Genomic DNA, 22873 nt, shown 5'->3' with positions numbered 1-22873 from the left:
CCTGCGACCGCACACACATCTCTAGTTCTTCCTGTTTGTTCCCCAAGCTGCGTGCATTGGTGTACAGGCATTTCAGGGAGGTCATCAAGCATGCAGGTTTCCCAGGAGGGATACAAGAGGGTCCTCCATAGCCACGTCCCATGCGCACTTCCCTGGCTGCATTCACCTGCTGGAGGCATCCTGACTTGAGCAGTCTTTTGCCAACTACCCTGTCACTATAACTCTCCCCTTCCCCCATCTTTCCTAGTTTAAAGCCCTCCTTACCAGGTTGGCCAACCTGTTGGCAAAGACCCGCGTGCCCCGCCTCGTGAGGTGGATCCCATCTCTCGCCATCAGTTGTCGATCTTCAAACAGGGTCCCATGGTCGTAGAAACCAAAACCCTGTTGCCAACACCAGCGGCGCAGCCAGTCGTTAACCTGGAAAGTCCGTCTCCTCCTCCTCTCATCCATCCCCCTCACTGGCAGGATTGAGGAGAAGATGACCTGGGCTCCCAGACCCTTGACCACCATCCCCAGAGCTCTGAAATCCTGCTTGATGGTCTGCAGTTTGCCCTTGGTGTCATTGGCGCCCACATGGAAGAGCAGCAGTGGGTAATAGTCCGAAGAATGGACGAGCCTTGGCAGTCTTTGCATGACATCTCTCACACGAGCCCCCGGCAGGCCACAAACCTCTCTAGACAAGAGGTCAGGTCGGCAGATAGATGCCTCCGTCCCCTGTAGCAGGGAGTCCCCCACAACAATCACCCGCCGCTTTTTCCGGGTGTTCCGGTAGGGCACAGGGTCTGTTGTCCCGGTTACTTCCCTGGCAGCCATGCCCATTTCCTCCTCATCCTGGAGGGCACTAAACCTGTTCTTCAGCTTCAGGTCTTCAGGAGGAGTAGGAGCCTTTCTCCTCCCATGAGCAGTGACCAGTTTCCAGCCTTCTTCTATGATGTTATGTTGTACCGTTTCACACGGCACAGAGCCCTCTGGCAACTCCACTGCTGTGGGGGGTTTGGACTCCTGGAGCTGTACAGTCTCCGAGAATACCCTGTCTATCTCTTGCTCTGCTTCTCGGATGCTGCGCAGCCTACTGACCTCCTCCCGTAACTCCCTTACCTGACGACACAACTCGTCAACAGCAGCACACCTCCTGCAGGAGAGCTGACTGCCAGCCCAGGCCTCCCGGAGAGGCCCCAAGCACTCCCTGCAGCCTGAGACCTGTAGAGCTGCATCTACTGTCAGAGGGCCAGTCTGGGTCCAAGCCTCTGACACAGCAACTCCAGCAGCCGCTGGGGAACGCGCTGTGCGGCGTGTCACGACCATACTTGAGGAAGTGTACACCACAGGGAACAGAAATGAAGGTCCCTTCGCACGTCCCTTCGCGCGCCCTTCTGCGCAAACTGCTACGTCTGTTCGCTGCCTCTGTTAGCTGCGCTCTATTTATGCTCTATTAAGGCCTGATCTGGCACTCCTAGAGTAGCACAAGGTTTTATTGTAGCCTTTATTGGCTAGAGTAAATCCTCCCCTACCCCGCAGACATATCCTAGATAAACCAAATGGAAATAGTGGATTTTGTTTAAATTAAATCTCACAAGTGACTTAAGCTGTCACTGAAATTGGGACCTGTTTTAATTGACATAAAATACCCATCAAAAGTTTCAGTGAATGAAAATTTAAGAAATGAAAAGCAGTTTGGCTTGAACGCCTTGAAAAGTAAATTTCAAAATAAATGTCTTTCAGTTCTTAATTAGCAGCTGCTGAGCGGAAAAAAAACATCAGGAGTCTGGACATACATAGACGATCAGCTCCTGAGCAAGATCCTCAGCGTTACTCTCACAGCACTTTACAGAAGGCCCGTGCACAGCTTTTTTCCCATTTTGCAGAGGGAGAAGTAGGGTGCAGAGTCCGGTGTGTCTTCCAGCTGAGAGGCAGAGCCAGGGGTAGCATCTGTCTTGCTAACCACCGTTCTGCTAAAGGCAACAGGCTTCCTAGAGTTAAAAACACAGCTCCAAAATGTGGAAGGGAAACATCTGAAGACCAGCTGGCTTTTTAACCTAATCTAGATCAACCAGGAGTATCTTGAGAAATTGCACTTCTGCACATGCTTGCTTGAATAAGGACCGAGCACTTAGCACTCAGCCTTTGGACTGGTGATAACCGTTTTTGCTGACTGATCCTCACGTAATTATGCTCTGCCAAAGTATATGTTTCCAGGATTTTGCCAGTCCAATAGCAACTGCTTAGCCACCACTGTATTGAACATGATGTTTTGCTAGTTATCTCCAACATCCTGTTGGCTGGAATATGGCAAAAAACAAGAGTTCAGGGCCTGAGCACTTCATATTATGAAAGATAGAAAGGAGAATTTAAGCAACTCTTGTTTCGAAATACCATACAAACTTATACCATATGTTCAAACAGGCCACAGCGAAACTTGTAAACTTGATTTCCATTTTCTAGTCATTCTCAGATTTTCTCTGTTTTGTCCTACTCTAGCTATGACATCTCAGAGAAAGTTGTGATGATTACAAAGTGCTTTTCAGATATTGTCAGTATTTGACAGTTGTGCAAAACAATAATACCTTAGAAAGAAACTAAAGAGTGGTACTAGTGGGCTCCATACTCTTTTTTTTTTTTTTCCCCTGCCACAGACTCCATGTAATGGCTACATGTGCTGACAAACATATAGAAAAACCTTGAATGATTCTGAAAATGGTGAGTTTGGCAACAAACAGATAAGAATGAGTATGCATAAGAACTCCATATAAAATACTCAATTTGAATGGATACAAGCTGGGCCAAGACTGTGGACTCTCAGACAAAGTAATTTAGACTGTGGTGTTTGGTGTTCTCTGAACTTTTCCTATCTCATCCATTACATTTATTTGCTCTGTTCCCTTTTGGCTGCTGTTTCACTTTTGATAAATACACAAGAAACTTTTTAATGCACAGAAGTAATTGTTGGAGACTAAGAATCCATAAACTGCACGCAAAGCCTGAACACTTAGGGAAATGCTCTCAGCACTCGTATGATTGATCAGAGGCTTGGATCACCCAAGGCTATTGGGCCTTGTTTGTTTTTTATTTCAGCCTTGCCTATGTATCCAGCAAGCATATGATTTCATTACCTTGTATTTTTCCACCTTATTATTTATAATAAATACCATTATAATTAAAGGAAATGTCAAAAAATCTTATCAAGTCAGATAAAGCTTTTCCACCTTATTGTTACAAATTATAGTCTTTTATACTACTTTGCGCCCAAATTAGTTTGATTATTAGATCTTCTGTGTTCCTGAACTTTTCAAATTTTCATATATACTATCAATTTTCCATTACAATAATAATTTAAAAAATCGAAATCACGGTCTATAATTGATAGGCCTTGTGTCCATAACTTTGTGGAGCCTGATTTATAACCTGAATTTAAAACACTACTATGGGTCTTTTTTTTTCTTGGCTGCTAAGTTAGAAGGTGACAAGAAGATTGCCAGCTCTTTGACAGATACTTAAGTTGTGTCTAGGCTACCTCAATTACTTCTCGAGGTGGGCAGGAGCACTGTGTGTTTCTGAACAAAACAGAAACAAGGTTAGCTGCAAATGTGGGTAAGGACCAAGTTGTGGCTGTATTTTGAGCGCTGGGGATCTCTGTGTAAAAAAATTACTACCAGGAAGGAGTATCCTTGATTCACACTGTTCCTGCAAAGCTGTTCTCCACTAGCTACCACAAACCTGCACAGGGCTCCTCTTGTACATCCCTGCCAAAGGGATGGGACCAAAGGCTGGTGGCATCAGATTGACCAGCACTTCTCCAGGCATCACAAGCTTATGCGATACTGCGGATCATATAACTCCTCAGCAGATTTTCCTCGTTCGTGGGTCCAAGGCAAATCCCGTGTTTCTTCCTGCATATCAGGGTTCAGCACTTCTGGATGGCGGGAAGTGCTCAGAAACGCAGGGTGAAAGGCAAACGCCTCCTCAAGGGAAGTAGTTTGGGCAGAAGCAGCTGGGTTTGAGTTGTGTCATCGTGTGATACAGCATGAAACTTGGCACTTCTAGCTAACTGCAGACATGAAAGCACTGTAACGAAGCTCTTCATTACGTTGGAGTTAGAGATTTGTAACCTTACTAGTTCCAGTACTTGTGCTCTTTTGTGAAGTATGTTCAGGCACCAAATTTGACAAAGAAGGGGGAAATATAAAACTCACAATTGGTATAAGGAAAGTTCTTTAATTATGAATTGAGGCTATAGTTTTTATGCACGTTATGCTTCAAGCTTACCACTTTGATCTGAGGGGGTCAGTGACTTCTGTAGTTGTGAGTTTAGCTTGGTGGTTGCTGTTGGCTTTTGGCTACCAACCTGAAGAACAGCAGGAGCACGAGCAAGCAGCACTATCCTGCTATCAAGAGCCTTTCTGAGCAATCCCCTTGCCTATCTCCAGCAGGTGAGCTGTGTTGGCAGCTGAAGAGGTCTAGGACACCTAGCTGAGATCAGACACCTCGTGTTTAGGCAGCAAAGGTTAAGGTGAGGTTAGTGGCTTGTTACCTGGGAGACCTGTTGGCCATAGATCTAGCATAACTTAGAAAAGTATCTTCTTGTAAATAGTTTTAACTATGAGGAAGCCATTTGTGCTTGTCTGCTTTTTAAACTAGCCGGTGTCTCCAGGAATTGCATTGCTGGCACGCACCTCCTGGTTAATAATCCCATGCGTTGAAATCACAGTTATGAACCCTCTTGACCTTGGGGGCAGGGGGGGGTGGATTTGGCTCAGCATGCAAAAGTGCCACAGCGTGAGGCTTCCTCTGCCTTGGGGACACTGCCACGGCAGCAGAGAGCTCTGGGGAGGGAGGCGGGCTGCTCCCGCGCTGGCCTGCAGCCACCCCAACACGACTCGCTCACGCGGGCTGGAGAAGGACACTCTCCAGGGAGGGAAAGCAAGCATGGAGTTTGAGGTGGAGGAAAGAGAGGAATTAAGGGACTGCCTGACCTGTGGCTTGCCTAACAAAAGCTCAGACCATGTTTTGGGTGCTAGCTGGAAGGAAGTTCCCTTCAAATCATTTTTACCTAACCAGATGCCTCTAGGACCCTAAGGGGGTAGAGTCTGAGCACAAGTTGTTAACAGTGGTTTGAGTAGCCAGCTGGAGACCAGAGCCCAGTTTCTCTCCTGTTTATAGGAACATGTCCTTAGGCAAGTCATCACGGATAAGGTGCATTAGTGTTTCCATTTCCAGCCTGTGCTGAGGTTAATACATTACTTCTCTTGCAAGAAATTCACTGGGTTAATGTGCTTTACTAGCTGTTCTCTGCCTGAATACCACAATGAGGAAATTATCCATTTACTACAGAAACCGCTTGAAAGTCTGGTGTTGAAAAGTAGCTGACTTGTGTGTGATTCTGAAAAATGCACTTTCATGAGACAAAATATTAGATTAGCGAAGCTGGTAGTGTTACAGGAGGGCACATGAAAAACTGTTTAATATCCAAAGGAAGTCTTGAGGTTGTCAACAGGGTTTTTTTTCTTACTTTCCCCACCCATTACCCCATTACAGTCCCCATATAAATGCATATATTCAGTAGAGCTACTGCAATGGGAAAAAAACATGAATGTGACTATGGTTCTGCAGACACTTGAAGTACGGTCACTAAAAATTTGTTTAGGAGAGAAACACAAAGGACGTCTTCCTGTAGTATTAACCCTTTGAACCTTCCCAGCCCTCACCTTGGTAGTCCGTAATCAGCATGGAGCAAAGACTGCTGGGGGGTCCCTGCTGAAATTTATGGCAGAGGTTGTACTGCAAATGGCGCAGAAGTTTGGCCAGGAATGAAAAAAAGCACAAGGGCCCTCCTGTGAGGAGCTGCTTGGTTCTGGCTCCACTGGCAGCCAGAGCTGTTAGAGGACTGCAGACTGCACGGGCAGTGCTGCAGGGCTGGGCACTGGAGGGAGACATCTCCTCTCCATCTTACAGAGGGCGAGGTGAAAAGAAAGAAAATGTTCAGGAAAACAGTTATTAGCTGGTGGAGAATTTAAGTGAGCTATAGCTTGTATTGTCAAAAGATGTGACTGTTAAGGAGATACAGTTGCTTCTGTGCTGCAGTCTCTCTTGGTGCCTGAGCTAGGCATCCCTCCTGCAGCACCTCGCCTGCCATGAGCATCTGTCCCCCCTGACGCTGCCTAGCCAGAGTCATTCCCCCTTCCCGGCCACAGTGTGATGTTAATTAGAAACTCGCCACGTAGCTGCAAACTCAAGCAGCACTAAGATTTCAAACTTGGCCATCACAGGCACCTAGAAGACACTGCGACGATGTATGGTAGTGTAGCAAGTCGCAGAACATCAACGGGTAGGGACTACCTTCACAGAGTGGTGCTAAGATATCATGTGCCTGCACGTGAATCACTTTATTAAAAGCATTTTTTCTTCCAGAGAGCACATCCTAAGTATTCAGCACACAATTCTTGCAATGAAAAACAACAACAAAGAATCTCAACAGCTGTTCCTTTGTCGTTCAATAATAATAAAAAATCTAAACTACAAAGCAGTTCTGCAAGGTCATGTTATTCATTTCGAAACAGAGGAAAAATGAGAGGCATGAAGCCTTTTAGCAAGCTTTAGAACCCATTGCTGTGCATTTCAGGACGTGAGCCTTCATCTCCCAAGACACAAAGAGCCTTGTGACACAAGAGTCTCGCTGAAGGACACTTAGCTGCACTGCTGTTGCTTGAACTTCTCCTCCATGGGAACCTGTAAGCTGTGGCCCCATTTGTCCAAACCACAGAGGGTCCCTGTATGCAGGCAGGATACTTAAGGGCACCTCGGAAAATGAGTGGCCTGCTGGAGTGCCCAGCCTGCTGGCCAAGGCTGGGCTGACACATCAGCTCCTGTGCTCTTGCTTTTCTCTCCACCAGAAGCTTACTCTAGAAGTGCACTCTCATTTAAGGGAAGCTGGATAAGCACAGCCTGCATGCTGCCCTCTGCTCTGTCGGCTGCTCTCTCCTAAAAAGCACAGGGGAGACATGACCTCTGCATGCCTCTGTACAGTAGCTGTGGGCATGGATGTGGTCAAATGTGGTATAAACAAAAGGGAATTCCCTCTCTGGAGACAGCAATAAGGGCTTGCCTTAATATCAGTCCTTCCTTTAAAAATCTTTCACAGCATGTTTTGCATACAAAGCAATTGTGGCTCTTTATCCCATCCTTGCAGGAAGGAAACTCAGCTTCCAGATTATGGGAGCAATGGTGTGTGCTCATCTAGACGTGCCTTTCTTCAGAGAGGTCCAGAAATGTTTCCCAGGTGTTTTAAAAACTTACCAACCTTTCACTGCTAATTCTGAAAGCTATTCAAGGGAGAAACTGCTCCAAGCAGTAGATTGCCAAGGTGACAACATGCGCAGCTGTGGATTTATTCAACTAATCAGGAGACGCTTCCTTGCAGCAAAATGGGGAAACTGCAATCTGCTGCTTAATAGGCGATGTGCAATTCTCCATCGTCAGTCTGCCTTCCTATAAGTGGGGAGGTGCTCCGAGAGGCATATCATCCTTGCATATCTCAGTTTGCTGTACCTGCACCTGCTTCCAGCAGGAAAGGGTCTGAGTCTGCTGCCACTTCTGCTGTGAACAAATGCTCCTCTCTCTAAATGATAATTTCCCTAAAGCTTCTGATTATTTATGTGTCTTATGGCTTTGGTTTTCAATGAAATGAGGGTATCAGGCTGCCTCTGAATCATTTTTATTCTGCGTATTTGCTGCCAACTCCTCCAGCTCATCGGGAAGCCAGCCCTCCTAAGATTCATTAGTAGCAGGGTAAAAACCTCTGCCCCTGCAGTCTTCTGTAGCTAACACAGTCTGACAAAAACACTACTTACTTGGTCTGGAGGAATCAGAAATTCCTTTTGACTGAGTCCTTTTGACTTGACAAATTCAGTGGTTTATCAAGGTCACAAAGTAAAAGTTGCCTTTGGGGTATAGGTATATTTGAAGCTGCAATGTGCCATGTCTGCAAAACTCAGTATTTAAAAGAAAGACATTCTTACACAGTCCTTTAATCCTCTTGGGTTTGAGATATTGCCCATCCAAGAAGCACTAAAAGTAAGTGATTAGTTGTTGTGGTTCAGTGCAGCAGAAACATCTGAGACGCTGGTTCTCTGGTTCTTGCCTCTCCATTATTCGAGTGTGCCCAGTGTCGGAGGCAGCTGCATAAAGCTGCAGCTCACCTTCGTGCTGAGTATAAAAATAGCTGGTACCATATCCAGCGCTCTTCAAATCTGGACTCTTGTGATTTCCAAAGTAATTTGGGCTCACCTGGGCCCCTTCTGACACAGAGCAGAGGCACCTTGCTTTTGCATTCTAGCTCCTGGACATCAATGGTATAGCCACATACATTGCTTGACGGCATGTGAAAAAAATGTGGTTGCGAATATAGCTGCAGCCAATGATCTCTGTGACCTCTGTGTGGTGATCTAAATATCTTGTGATGTAGGCTCAGAGTGACCCCAGATTTTGAGGGGTCCCTCAAAGCCCCCTGGATTTCAAAAGCTTTCTGGGTGAACCAGGCTGGTGCTGGAAGTGAGGATGGGCATCTCCTAGTAAATTTAACTGGGTAGCTCTGAATTTGCATGCAATGTTCACCATTAAAATAACTGCAGATACAGTTGCTACCATTGCTACCGTATTTGTATTGTCAGTGGTACTTTCTGAACATTGCTTGACAACTAGGCCTTTCACTCCAATGGATGAGAGTCTATAAAAGGAACCTGTTTCTATAGGGGACGTGAATGCAAAGTGATGGGGGAAAGTTAAACTGCATAGATAAATCAGGTCTCTGGATAGATGGTTGGAAGTGATATTTCTTCTATTTTGGTTGACTCTGAAATTTAGAGGGGCTTGGTGGGTAGAGTGAGAAGTGTTGGTGTACTATTAATCACCACTGCTGTGTAGCACCGGGCACGTGGCAGGAACCTGAATGCAAAGCAGGTCAACCACAGGCAGCCTGAAACCAACACGGAAAGCAGGGAACCACCTCAGCGGCAAAGACCGAGGAAAATTGCACATGTCCAGTTTTGGGTCTCACCACAGCTTTTGCTGCATTCTGCAGATTCTGTGTTTTTCATTTGAAAGCTTTTTTTCAGTTTCTTCATTCCTGTCCTCTCTAGCAATAGCCAGGTGCTGCTTCACTGGAGAAAGCTGTCTCTAGCCAGGTGGCAACCGTGGCAAAAATGGAATCTCAGCCTGTGCATGGCCTCTCTTAGCGTGGCACTGAGCTGTCTTAACACTGCGTTAATTGCTTTTCCCTTTGTGTGAGTAACTGAAACTCCTCTTGAAGAAGTTTATTAAAAATAATACGTTACTAAATGATCAAGTGAATAAAAGCCTGAAATATTCTTTCACTTGATTTACTAGTCACTGCCGAATGCCTATGGGTAGGTGTCCCAGATGCAGTGTGTACTCTCATCTTTTCCAGCAGTTTTGGCCCCAAGAAAGGCAAGGTAGGCATTGCAGCCTGAACAGATCCTGCCTGCTGGGTGCTGGGGTTTGCAGCTCCACCACATGCTTTTGGGCTCTCTGAGGTCCTGGGGATCCCCTGCTCCCTCCCCTGGGGCATGAGATCATGTCGTTGGTGTCCAAGCAGCACCGGCTGGTCCATGGGTCCTCTGGATGTCTTGCGGCTCGAGGCCAGGCAGTGGGTACCTGGGTTGCAGTGTGTCCAGGGATGCTCTCAGGGTCGCTGAAGGAAATGCACAGAGGCTTTGCGGAGGGTCTCTAAATATGATGGCTTTCCTTTGGGCAGCATGGCAGGAACACAGAGCCAAGCCAAATGGGTGAGCTTTTCATGTCTCTTCCTCTCTCTTTCTCTTCATCATTATTCAGTGTCTCCTTTAGATTCGGGTTGGTGTCATCAAAGCCCCAGTGTCTTCTCCCAGGCTTTGCTCCTGGTCCCTCCTGTTAACTTATTTTGAGGCTTAGCTGGCTTCACTGGCCAAAGATGCTGCTTTTGAGACACCTGCTCCTTTAATTTCTTCTCAGTCCCCTCAGGTTTCACAGCCTTAAATATTTTTAAATCCATCCTTTAACATTTCAAATTCTGTTTCCCTGCAAGGCCTCCTCTTAAATCCCTGCTCTTCTGAAAGCCGAGAGGGGACTGCTTTTGCCAAGGATGAGGCCTTTCTGGGTTTGTGGGCAAAACATCAGGTGTTAATAGGTTTTAATGAATAGTGTACTTAGAGACATACTCCACTGGCTGTCACAGAATCACAGAATCACAGAATGGTTGAGGTTGGAAGGGACCTCTGGAGATCATCTAAGTCCAACCCCCCCTGCTCAAGCAGGGTCACCTAGAGCACGTTGCACAGGATCACATCCAGGAGGGTTTTGAATATCTCCAGAGAAGGAGACTCCACAACCTCTCTGGGCAACCTGTTCCAGTGCTCTGTCACCCTCACAGTGAAGAAGTTTTTCCTCATATTCGGATGGAACTTCCTGTGTTTCAGTTTGTGCCCGTTGCTTTGCATCCTGTTGCTGGGCACCACTGAAAAGAGTCTGGCCCCATCCTCTTGACACCCTCCCTTAAGAGACTTGGAGACATTGATAAGATGCCCCCCACAGTCTTCTCTTCTCCAGGCTAAACAGGCCCAGCTCTCTCAGCCCTTCCTCATAAGAGAGGTGCTCCAGTCCCCTAATCACCTTTGTAGCCCTCCGCTGGACTCACTTTAGTAGTTTCATGTCTCTTTCGTACTGGGGAGCCCAGAACTGGACACAGTACTCCAGATGTGGCCTCACCAGGGCTGAGTAGCCCTGTCGCTTAGGCAGAGGAAGAATGAATCTGGATACAATTAATCACAGAGCTTTTATTTCCAAATTCTGCTTGGGATGTAAATGTTGTGCAAACCCTCCCCACCCCCTCTGAAATCACATTCCCTTTGTCCCCTCTATATTTCTTCCCTCAGACCAAACCACTGCTGGTCCAGAGTGCGACATTTTGCTCTCAGTAACTCAGTCTTGCTTTACTTGCATGTTTACGCTCACCCTTCCTTTACCTTTGGGGGGGGAGGGGAGCTTTGAATATTACTTCATTTCACTTGTGTTTATTTCTTGTTTAAAAACAAAAGAGGCAGGATGGCCACTTGAAGTTCACCCTGCCTGGAAAAGGAAAAGCCGCAGCCAGGGGGTCAGCATTTAAGGAGACTCTCAAAACCCTCAGCAGCAGGCTGGAAGGAGAGTCCAGTCCCCACCAACAGCTTTTGGCCGCTCAGCCAAATTGATGAGTTTAGTACTCGGAGTATCTGGAAACGGATTAAGACCCTGTTATTCTTAAAAATGTGTTATTTCATCTCTTTGAAGTACACTTCTAGATTTATCCTCACATCCTCCAGTTACCGTTCTAGCATGTTTTCCTTATTAGCCTCCCTTTCCTTTGCCTTTCCCCGGCCTTTCTCTGCTAACGTTGCCACACTGGTGTGACTGCTAAGTGCTGGAGGCGACATGGTTCAGGCACTCTTCACCCAGATCCAATTCTGACATTACAGCATTAAAACTGGCCACGTTTTCTCCTTCTGTGATCATGATGACGCAGAGCAACACGCGGGTGGAAAGGCATGGGGGAAGCAGATTTTATCTGCTAAGATAGTTTGATGTTTAATACATAAGACAGAACCCCAAGCGCTTGATTGTCATGTCAGGATGAGTCACAACAGAGCATGTTGACAGCAATGCAGTGACTACATAACAGCCAGAATCAATCTGATATATGGAAGGGTTTAATACCTCTAGCAGCCACACCGTGACAGAGCTGAGCCCCAGATTGTGCCTAACTTAACTCCTGGCTTGTGCAAAACATATACGTGCACCTTCCAGGAGCTGGGGCAGCCTGTCCTGTTGCTCTTGGTGGGCACGCAGGGAAGGCAGCACGTGATGGTGGCCGTGCACACAAATGCTCTCAGCTGTCTCCCCAGGAAGCAATCAGGAGCTGATGAGAGATTTAAAAGAAAAGTTATTACAATGTCTTGGTTAGCCTTATTTAAATAAATCCTGAGTGGTTTGCTTAAGCTGCCTATTGGTGATTTGTTTCTTTTAATAAAAAAGACAATGTTCTCGCTTTGTTTATAAATACACTAGTAAAGAGAGGAGTTCAGAGGATCAACAACTGATTAATAATTGACTAACTGTTGCTAAAATCATAGACAGAAGCTCCATATATGAATTTGTTTAACATCACTCCTACCTGATATAGATAGACCATTAATGAGCCATTTGGTATTCCTTTATCAGCCATCTATAGTAGGAGTGTATTTGATCAAATGACACTTGCAAAAGAACAAATGAGAAAAAGGGGTTAAACTGTAGGCAGGAAAGGGAAGACAAGAACAAAGCAGCAAACAATTGGCACCTGGACTCTATTGAAGACTAAAAGTGGAAAAAAATGGCTTAATTGAAAAATCTGCCCATTGTGTGCAATTGCTAGCCTCCAAAGGGAAACAAACAAACCCATTCAAAGAAATGAAGCAAAGAATTGGAAAATCCTGTGCTGTTGAACAGACATGGAATATTTAACTCTTCCCAGCCCAAAGCTCCAGATAGAAATATTTTTCATAACCAAACATTTTCTCCCTTGTTAAAACATCAGCCAGATGGTTGATTCCTTAACAATCCTCCCTAGCTTCTCCTGTTGTGAGCTGGGGCTACCTCCTTAGATGCTTTCACCAGGAAGGCAGAAATGTGGGAAATGAGGGCAGAATGGGAAATACCCTGCTAGGCTGGGTTCCCCCGGGGCTGTGCAGAGGCTTCTTTGGCAGCTGGAGCAAGCAGTGTAGAACTGCGTAGGTTTCTGGGACGGTGGTGAGGACTGACACCGAGATAAATCCTGGTGTGACTGCCTGCTCTGGGTTGCAATCCCAGGGGATTTCCTGGGGGGGGGGGGGTCTTGGGGCAGCCCTGGGCCTAAGGAAAATGAGTTTCAGACCTCAATCACAGTGGCATGAGGAGAGAGATGTTTCCTAATTTCTTTTCTGTCTTCTCAGGTGTTATAAAAATAGCAATCTCAGTCATCCTGCTCACCTCAATGTAGTTTGGGAGGACTCTGTAAGTTGTCTGGAATTATTTTCAATATATTTCTAGGTTAAAATAACATAATTTTAATAATAACTTTCTCTAGCATTTACAAACTGCAACAGCTTTCTGCTGCATAGCAGGGCAATGAAGGACAAGTTAGTTTGGTTTCCTGCTGTCAGGAACAGTCTTCTTCAGTGGAGACTTTCTAGAAATGTCCTTGAAGGCAGATTGGAAATCCTCACATATTACTCCTGAATCTGATTTGCAGCATACTGAGGATGGCTCACAGCAGCAAGTCTAGTGCTGTGTAGTATATGGCACATGTCACTTTTTTAGATAATCAGCTAAGAATTTAGGTGCTTATGAGCTGCTGCTTTTATAAATATTGGATAACAGGTCAGTTCTAGCGTCTTTGGACAAGCAGCTTTCACACAAAAGCTCCTAACAATTTTGGGTGAGCGCAGGGTGTAATTTCACTGAGTTACTGTGTCCAGTTGTATTTTGCAGAGCACACATGTGCTTTCTTAGCCAGCCAGCAGTCTGCTGTGTGACCGCAGGAGACCCAACAGCACTGCCGAGCGCCCCTGCCCTAGCAGCAAAACACCACATGCAATGATATCAGTCCCCTAAAGGGGCAGTTCTTTCCATAATGCTACACATGTCCCTTGTGCTGTTTATTCTGATGGTGAAGTTTCCATTTATCCAGTTGCTGAGCTGTTGCCCATGCATTTTTATAAAATTCTGTTTGAATATGACTGATTTGCAGGCTTTTTAAATGTGACTCTTGTGGGTGTCTTTCCTTGTACAAGCTTGCTGTTGAAAAAACTCTAATGTGGACAGTGTCAGACTCTAAGAATGGAGCTACTTTGGGGCTATTGGAGGGGAATGAGGTTGTGAGTTCCCACCTCACTATCAGGACCTGCCTCTCCTCATGGGCATGGAGCAGGAGGCTGTCTGAGGGGGATGCGGAGGACAGCCAGAAAGTGGAGGTTTGAGGGATTGCTGTTGGCTGATTTTCTTGACTGAAGTAGTTTTTTGCATCCTATCTGCAACTGGGGGACTATCAGATGTGTGTATTTGAGGCTACTATATAGCTGAACTTCAGGAGGCTCTGCACAGAGGGTTATGATTTCTAAGGACTGTAAGGAAGTCACTGAGTCACAGACTTGCTGTTAATATTTACCCTAAAGATACAGGCTTAATAATTTTTTTAACGGATTAGGCAAAGTCAGTCAAGATACAAATAAAGCCACTGCTTTCCCAATTAATAATTGGGATCCCATTTATCTTTTGCATATTAACAATATTTGGAGATAGGTATTGCCTTTCCGCTTGCTGTCTGGAGAGCCTTGTCTGTACAGAGGAGGAGGCGAACAGTGCCTCTGTGGAGCTGGTTTCCGCCAGTGACCTGCTGCAGGGCTCTGCACCAGCTGGGGACCCAGCCCCTCTCTGCCTCAGCTCAGCCTCAGTAAAGCCGGTCTCTGCTGCTTATTAAAGGCTTTGCAAGGAAAGTCTTGGTCATCTGATGGTCTGCTGCAGGCTATGCCCTGAAGGGCTTCTGTCCTTGCAGCACTAATAAGGGTCTGTCCTCTATCTGTGCCCCAACAGCATCTGCAGAGGGAACATCCCCTTGCTGGGGTGTGCTGCTGCTACGTCCTTTCTTCAGCTTGAGACCCCAGTGCTTTGAGCACTTACCAAAAAAGCAGAAGTCCTGGGTCTCAGCCTTGCTCCCTGCAAAGCATATTCATTTTATATTGTGCCATTATGTTTTAGACCGATCTCTCATACCCCAAAGCTGCAATATCTTCTCCATAGGTTTCCTCTCACTCTCTTTCTGAAACCTTTAATTATACCATAATGAGTGCAAAAGATTTAACAGGAGACCTGGCAAGTCTTCCCCTGCCCCAAATACGCTGCAGCTTGGGGTGGTGGATTTGAGTCCCCTCACCCAGGCCAGGGGCTTGCTCTGGTGTCCCTCATGCTCTGGTCTGTACCTCAAGAGCTGGGCTGCGTTGCTGGGAGCTTTCTGTCCTCTTCTAGAGGGGCTTCAAAAGGGGCCTTGCTCTGTCACTGGGGGAATGACTCTGGTGTCTTGTCTTGGAGATTTCCGTGCTGTCAGTCACAAAGGGAGGGGAATTCCTCTCCCCTGGAGAGAGGAAGGGAAGTCCATAGAGAAAAAATGTATTTTCCCTAGAGGGGAACCTAGCTAACTAGTCGGCTCCCCATTCAGAGAGCTGGTTTCTGGCAGTCCTCTTCTGAGGTGCCTTTTCTCATATATCTTAAATAGAAAGCACATGCAGCAGAAGTACGACTCACTACATTACAGAGATAAGTCACCTACAACTGATTCCAGTGCTCTTTTGCAGAGCTAGCCTTAGGCCCTGCTGTAGCATTATCATCTTTCACATTGTTAACAAAAATAATAGTGTTAGCGTGTCAGGAGTTCAACTGTTCGGCTAAAAGCAGCCCACAGAAACGTGGTATATGCCTTCCTTTTTATTGTAATGTGAGACACTTAGCAGCACTGAATTATGAAGCTACAACTGGCAGAAGTTACAATGCGGGAGAGTCACTGAGCTGGAATCGTTGCTTTTGTTTCCAGAGCCACGGATTTAATGCCTCTTTGTGTCTCACGGAAAGTGAATCCAAACTAATGCTTATAACTACATACCACCATCACAGAGTTGCTCTGTGTCTTGAAAAGTATTAGAGAAGCCTAGACATGGGAGACCAGGAGTGGTACAGATTAAGGTGCATTGGCAGAACTGGAAAGGAGAGGGGTTTTTTTGTTGTTGTTTGCTATAGGGTTTGCCTCTACTATGCTTTGTTCTAGTTTGTACTATCAGTCCCTCATCAATCAAGGTTTTACCTTGAACTTCCAGAAAGGCTACCCTACAGTATCCTGTCTGGAGGATAATGTTATTAGAAAGGCTTTTAACTAATTGTATTAAAGCGTTAAGATTCCACAAGACAAAAGGGCGTCAGTTCACATCTGCTTCTGCACCAGACACAGTTCACCTCTTGTGCCACTCTGTAATTGGGCTGCTGGACCTTCCGCGAAAAGGTGGGCCACCCACAACCCTTGGCAGCAAGAGGGTTGGTGGCAAAACTGAGCTTAGCATGGTGGAAGCAAAAGCACTGCCGCTGTAGCAGCTGTTTAAAATTTAAAAGGACATGAGTGAGTGGTGACTTTGTGGCAGACTAAACCCACCGGCATCCCACACGCTCCTGTAAATGCTCACGCATCTGCTTCTTTCATGTGCTGAAAAGGCAGTTCTAGCTCCACATTCTCCTCTAAACCAAAACAAATGGGAAAATGTATCAATTTGATATTGTACTTATTTGAATTAAAAGTAAAGGATTCTCTTTTAGGATGCACTGACGGCACACAGCCTGCAGTCTGAATATGTATTATTAACATGATTCATTCAACTATAGTTCTAGAAAACAACATGAAGAGGGAGTTACGGTTGAGTGTATGAGTAAAGCACACTACTGGGATGTTCTAACCCCAAGAAAATGCACACTAAAGAATTTAAATTCAAATCTAAATGTAAATTCCTTACATTTTGGAGAGAAATACAAAAATGTTAAGATGTAGAAATGCAAAAATAAACACCCAAGACACCTTAACTCTGCCCTGAAGTAATGTTATGTGCAGAAATGTTGATTTGGGCTTATTCTCGTTCAGTATCCATTCTCCAGCTAAACTGACTTAGTCATGGTTACTTGTCTAATTTGTGCTGAAGGAAGAATTAAAGACGTCGGCCGCAATTGCAAAATAAAAAAAAATTGTTTCCAGCCAGCACTATCTGAAAACCAGTTTACTTTCCAGATCTATCGTCTGAGACCTCAGCTCAGAAGGAAGCAGAGCTTGTGCTAGAAGGGGGTGAAAAAGATCAGAGATGCTAATAGCAGAGATGTATGTTGGATTATATAGGTAAAGGTAAACTGATGGGGCAAACTGATCCACAGCCACCAAAAGGCAGAACGTCCTCTGTCTGCTGGGGTCTCGGAAATTTCCCTGTAGGGAATCCTCACCGTCCTCTCTCACTCCACTTCCCAGGACAGCATTCAGGGCCAAAAATAGCCTGCCATGGTGTCAGATTAATCCCACCAGATCTGGTTTGCTTCTAAGAGAATGGATCTCCCTCTTAAGAGGAGCGATCATGCAGTAGCTTATTCCTCTCCTCAATATTATATTATCCCCTAGACTCTTTCTCTTTCATAACACTCTCTGACACTCTAATACTTGTTACTGGAGAAAAAATGATAAGTTCATATATAGAAGATTCTGAGATGTAATGATTATATGGATAATGGTGCAACGGCTGTCTCTTTTTTCTGTTCTTGGCTTTTTTTTTAACAACTAAAGGAAAATTTAGAGACCTCTTTTGTTTTTAGAGCATAGTTTAGATGGTCAGAAGATGCATATTGCTTGTGTTGCTTCATAGAGCCTTTCAGCTTGCTCTTTTGTTCTCTCAGGCTGAAATGAAGGTCTGTTTGCTCTGCAAGGCCACTGTCTGAAGAGTATCACTGAAAGGTGAACTGCCGTAATCCTCTCCAGGCAGGCTGCCAGGTGGCTTTCTCTGCTGAGGAATGGGAGCTGAGGGCAAATGATACCGTTGAAATTAAATTTTGTGGGGCTTAGGAAGTAGACAAAAGTCTGCTGTTGCTCCTCCCCTGCTGGTGTGGTCCTGGAGTGAGACAATCAATCTTCAAGATCCTTTTTCTTTCAATATTCATTACTTATAATTCAAGCTGTTGAGTAGGTAGAAAAGTCCCTTGATAGACCCCTCATTAGGGAACAGATGTGACTGGTTTTTGGATCAGGTGGGCAGTGTATATAACACAAGGTGGGTACTTGAAATTCACTTGGCACAATAACGTTCTGTGGTGTTCGTACGAGGCTCCTCCTTCCTGCAGAGGACCTCACTGATTGTCCCTGCATGGGAACCTGAGCTTGGAGGCACTTTTCTCCCGTGTCAGCATGAGCAGAGCTCTCTTCCACCTACCTCCATCTCCAACCTGATGTTCTCCCACCTAGCCCCTATATGTGTGGAAAGGAAAGGCAACAAGAAGAAAGACACAGAAAATAAAGTCTGTTTAAAATGCAAATGAATCCCCATGATGAGGCACTTGCAGTATTTGGTGGACTACATAAGAGCAAGCTTGGGCTGAGCCAGTAGGATCATCTACCCACTAGCCTATTCTAGCAACAGTCTTAAGTGAGCACACAGGCAAGAGCAAGAAAAGGGCGATCATTTATGATGTTTCTCCCAAAATCCATACAAGCCTCCACGTAGTTAAGTAGTTTGTCATAGCCTGAAGTGGCTTGTCTTTTCATTAACCCTCACAGGATTTCCCAGTGCTGATGCAGTCCAAGTGCTGCTCTTGAATCTGTGCATCTGCATTCACAGCATCCTTTGGCAAGGAGGCCCAAGATCTCCTACTTGTGTCACTAAACACCTTCTTGTGCCTGTTTTTGAACCTGGCTCTTACTTGTGTCATCTGAAGACACCTAGCTCTTGTATTGGAAGAGAGGGAACAACCGATCACTCTTGACCCGCTCTGTGCCACTCACAGTTGTGCTCTGCTATTGTAGTTGATGAGGTCTGGAGAAATCCTTAGACCTGGATGCAGGAAAATGGGCTGCCATCTCATTTGACCTTTCATTGTTCTCAAGGAGCTACAGCTGTGGAAGTGAAGAACAAGTACAGTTATTTCAACAGCTGCTGTTGGCAGGACTAGTAAACAAGATTTTTAAATGCTTCCTGGGAAAAGTAAAAATGTGTTTCATAGAGGATATGATGCACAATATCTGTTTTTTCCCTGAAAAAAAATGACCAAAAATTGAAATTTAAACCTATCAATGTAATTGAGAAGCAGAGGGATTTTACGCATGGCTTAAGTGCAAAACTTCAGTACAGAATTAACCAGGGCACTGCTACTAGTACCCCCCTGAAACTAGTTATTGAAATAAAGAAGACATCCAAGGAAAATTGTGAAATAGATTTTTAGGTATCTAATAACTTCTGAGCAAGAGTATAGTGTTTTTAATTCAAAAAGTTTATAAAGAGTCTAATGATAGTTCACATCTTCCTTAAAGTACAAGCCGCTGGAATTATAGGTTTCATGAGAATCTTAGCTTTCTGTTTCTTTTCCCTTTTTAAAGAAACACAAATTTCAGGACTCATGGAGAAAAGCTGAAAATGTGACCCGAATGTATGCTTAGAAGTTTTAAGCATGTCAGAACAAATAAAAGGAATCCCAAGTGGTTATTTCTGTTTAAGTCACTGCACTTTTGGAGGCTTGTTCTAGCACTATCAATTAGTTCCTCTGTGCTTTTTCACCTTCCAGAGAAGCAGTGGGAGCTTTAGAAGTACCATTTTGTAATCCTCAAACAACCTACTAATGCTTTTGTTTCCCATCTATTTGTTGCCAGGCACAAAGAGGTTTAATCACAAAATGATTGATAACTCTATTTAAATAGAACATTAGCCTAATGACGTATGAAACTGTAGCAGAGTTGTTAGCTTATGTACAAATGTATTCCTTAAAGAGCAACCAAAGTTGCCTTGTCTTGCGTCAGAAGTGGTTCACTAATCTCCCTGCAAATTTCTCCTTCTCATCAATCTTCTGATGATGATCCCTTATTAGACATATTCCAAGCTATTGCTCATTGCCCACTGTTGTTTGTAGTGTCTCGACTCCACAATATGTAGAAGATATTCAGCAGTGTAAAAAGAGACCCAGATGGTAAGAGAAAGCAGGATGTCTATGTTACGGCTAAGGAAAACTGCGTGTAGACTAGATCATCACCAGTGCAACCCATGTCACTCTATGCTTATTCTAATATGAGGCTGCTCCACCTCAGAGGTCATGAGGTGACTTCTTTGAAGTTTTTCTGAACACAGCTATGATCTGAATTCCATTGGGGGGGGGGGTTCCAGAAGAAGTGAATCTTTTAGCTACCTTATCCTTTGTTTTCTTCAGAACAGCAGTAATTAAAATTGAAAGCACAGTGCAAGCATTTAGGTATCTGGCCAGCAGCTATTTCTCCTACAGATGTCATGGCAGGCCTGTCTTACCCTGGTGCTTCCATTTGAACGAGCACCTTGGGGAGCAGGCTAAACTGCCTTGTTGCAGCTTTGCTGTCCTTGAGCACTGCAGAACATCCACATTATATCAAGGACTCAAGTCCTGGATTTTTTTTCTCACAAAACCTCGAGCTGACAAAAACCATGGAGGGTGAGCTCTTGTTCCGTAACAACACATGGAAATAAAGATGAGATAACAAGACACTAATATCAGCACTACAATGATTAAAATGTTTGGCAGTATGATGTCCTCCGCTTAGGAGCATGACTTCATGTTATAGCTGTATTTTAAATACTTGGGGCTAAGCAATACAATGAATGCCTGGCTCTCATAACTATTACCAGTCAGCAGTTTTTGGCGTTCAGCTTGAATCTGCATGAGGCTATGTTTTTCTAGCATTCCCAGGAATGCAGCTATTGTCTTGAGAAACAGCGGGATCTCGGTGCCACCTTTGACCCTTCCCACAACACCCCCAGTAGCAACTTGTTTCACAAAGGGCTCAGCCAACAGGTCAATGTAATTGCTACAGATGCATTTAGCGGTGTCTAATGGAAACCAGGCTCTGCGCTGTACACCTTGGCTAATATCAGAAGCAGCTGGGATGGCTGATGCTTCTGCTGAGCCCTGTGCTTGCCATTTTTAATGGCAAATATTTCATGAAAGGCCCCCTACTTTAATGGAGTTAACCTTTCCATGAACCAGAACTAACTTGACCTGCATTTGAAACTTCTAGTACTTTTCCATTACCGCATGCAAATCAGGTTTTTTTAGCTAATGTATTTATAAAGATTATGCAATCCATACCACCATTTAGAAAGACTTTTCACTGCACATTTATTTTTCTTCATTCCTTCTAATTAGTATTTGGCCAAGGGAAGCTACAGCTCCATTTCTAATGCTACTTGTCCCTGAGTGACCAGTTCAGAAATACTGCACGTCACTACGTGGTTAACCTCTTTTCACCCCAAATGTCTCACTTGTAGATGAAAGGGTCCATCCTGCTAACTGATTCCCATGCATCCTGCCAAGCCAGTCAGTCTTGCTTTGCAAAGCATATGTCCATGCCAGATTTCTGATGATAAATTAACTATGACTGATATTCCCTTTATACCCTGCAACAGCAGCCATTAGCCCTGCTGCAGTTGTTCTGTTGCACTGAAAGCTACTGAGAGGATGGTTTGCAAGTCTTTTATGTCCAAAACACAGCTATTTATATCTTGAATATTGTACAGGAATGATGGGAAGTGAATCATCAAAGATGCTTTGATTACATGAATAAGATTCAATTTCAGGTTTATCCTAATGATGCAAATATTCTTCCCTGGAAATGCATGCATGGAGTCTCTTGCTTGCTATGCTGGCAGCAGCATGAGTTAGGGCTTTGCCCCTTTCAGATCTGACTAATTAAACAGAAGGGACAGAAGCACCTGGTCAGTAATTAAGTGGGACACCTCCAAGGTAAATTTGGAATGAGAGAGAGAGTAGTGACTTTTATTCACTATGTTGCAGATTTTTTTATCTGAATTCATAATAAACTAGTGGTCCTGCAAGATGCACTGTTAAGGAAGGAAGTGAAGTCTAAGCTGGCTAGAGTTGTCACCCATGAGTAGAGATGGCTTATGTTGTCAAGGCTGCAGCACTTCCTTTTGCTCTGTCTTTTGCCCTGCTCCTGCTGTCTTTTATCATTTTCCACCTCTGTTTCAGGACTGGTTCAGGTGCTTGTGAAACATCAAGGGAACTGCTACAGTCCAGCCCAGTAAGGAAAACCAACAGTGACTTTGGCGTTGCTCTGCATTGCTAGGCCAGTATGCAAACAGCAGAGCCACCCTCCGGACCTGTGATCAGCTGGGACTGGAAGTCCTGGGCCATCGCAAGGTGAACCACACTGCCTCATGGCTCTGGCACTGGACACCAGCTGGGTTTTCTGCAAGGTGAGGATTCCCAACATGGATTCCCTCCCAGTCTAAGTTTTAATTTGGATGGTTATGTGCTGCCTCCCTCAGTTCCTGCTGTCACCTGGACAAAGTTTTTCTCCTCTTTCTGTGCTGCAGCAGAAGCTGATGAGAAGCTGAGATGTTTCAGCCTGGAGGTGTTGACTGGTGGGGTGACTGCTGTACAGCCAGGGTGATTTGCGTTGATTAAAGACAGCAGATCTAGTTAACTGCATTTGGTATGATTATTTACTATCTCCTTTATAACAAATTAATAAAACATTGCTATGAGAAGAGATCAAAAATAGGCTGCTTCAGCATCTGGTAGGATGAATACCTGTGGGAAAATCTTGAGGAAAGCAAAAGAGTGGGACAGGATGGTTAGAGGAGCTTCTCCTTCCCCCCAACATCTATAAGTAGCCTTACACTGGACATTTGATGAGGAGGTCTTTAATTAAACAGGTTATTTTATAAAATCATCCAAATACATATATTTGTAGATGCTGATGCCCTCATCTGGTATTTCCTGCCATTGTCCTGGAACTCTATCATCTTTAATCCTTATAATATTTAAGGTACTTTTGACAGAAATATAGAATGGCAGATAGCTCTCATTTTATGTGTATTCCCAGGTGGGGCACACGCATATCATGTAAATACAGCATGGAAACTAGCTTGAAACGCGGTCTCATTCATGCAGTCAAAACACCTATGATGAACCATTTCCTATCACTGCCATGCTACATTGAGGATAAAAATACTGGTGTTTGTACATAAGAGGCAACATTTCCATTGAATGTTTTTTTTTCTCTTAGTTT

At 44.7% G+C, this 22873-nt stretch overlaps 1 long non-coding RNA gene across 1 annotated transcript in view; it reads left to right on the top strand.

Moving 5' to 3' along the window:
- The window catches only part of LOC106498790 (uncharacterized), an 87223-nt gene that overhangs the window by 63911 nt on the left and 439 nt on the right, over positions 1–22873 (top strand). The window contains exons 2-3 of the long non-coding RNA XR_001295043.2: positions 21829–22055; positions 22176–22294. This is a non-coding gene — a long non-coding RNA (uncharacterized lncRNA). The remainder of the gene's footprint in view (positions 1–21828; positions 22056–22175; positions 22295–22873) is intronic.

The sequence above is a fragment of the Apteryx mantelli genome, chromosome 3 (genome assembly GCF_036417845.1).
Source record: "Apteryx mantelli isolate bAptMan1 chromosome 3, bAptMan1.hap1, whole genome shotgun sequence".
NCBI lineage: Eukaryota > Metazoa > Chordata > Aves > Apterygiformes > Apterygidae > Apteryx > Apteryx mantelli.
Note: the sequence above shows the minus strand (reverse complement) of the source record. Positions and strands in the feature narration are given on the sequence as shown.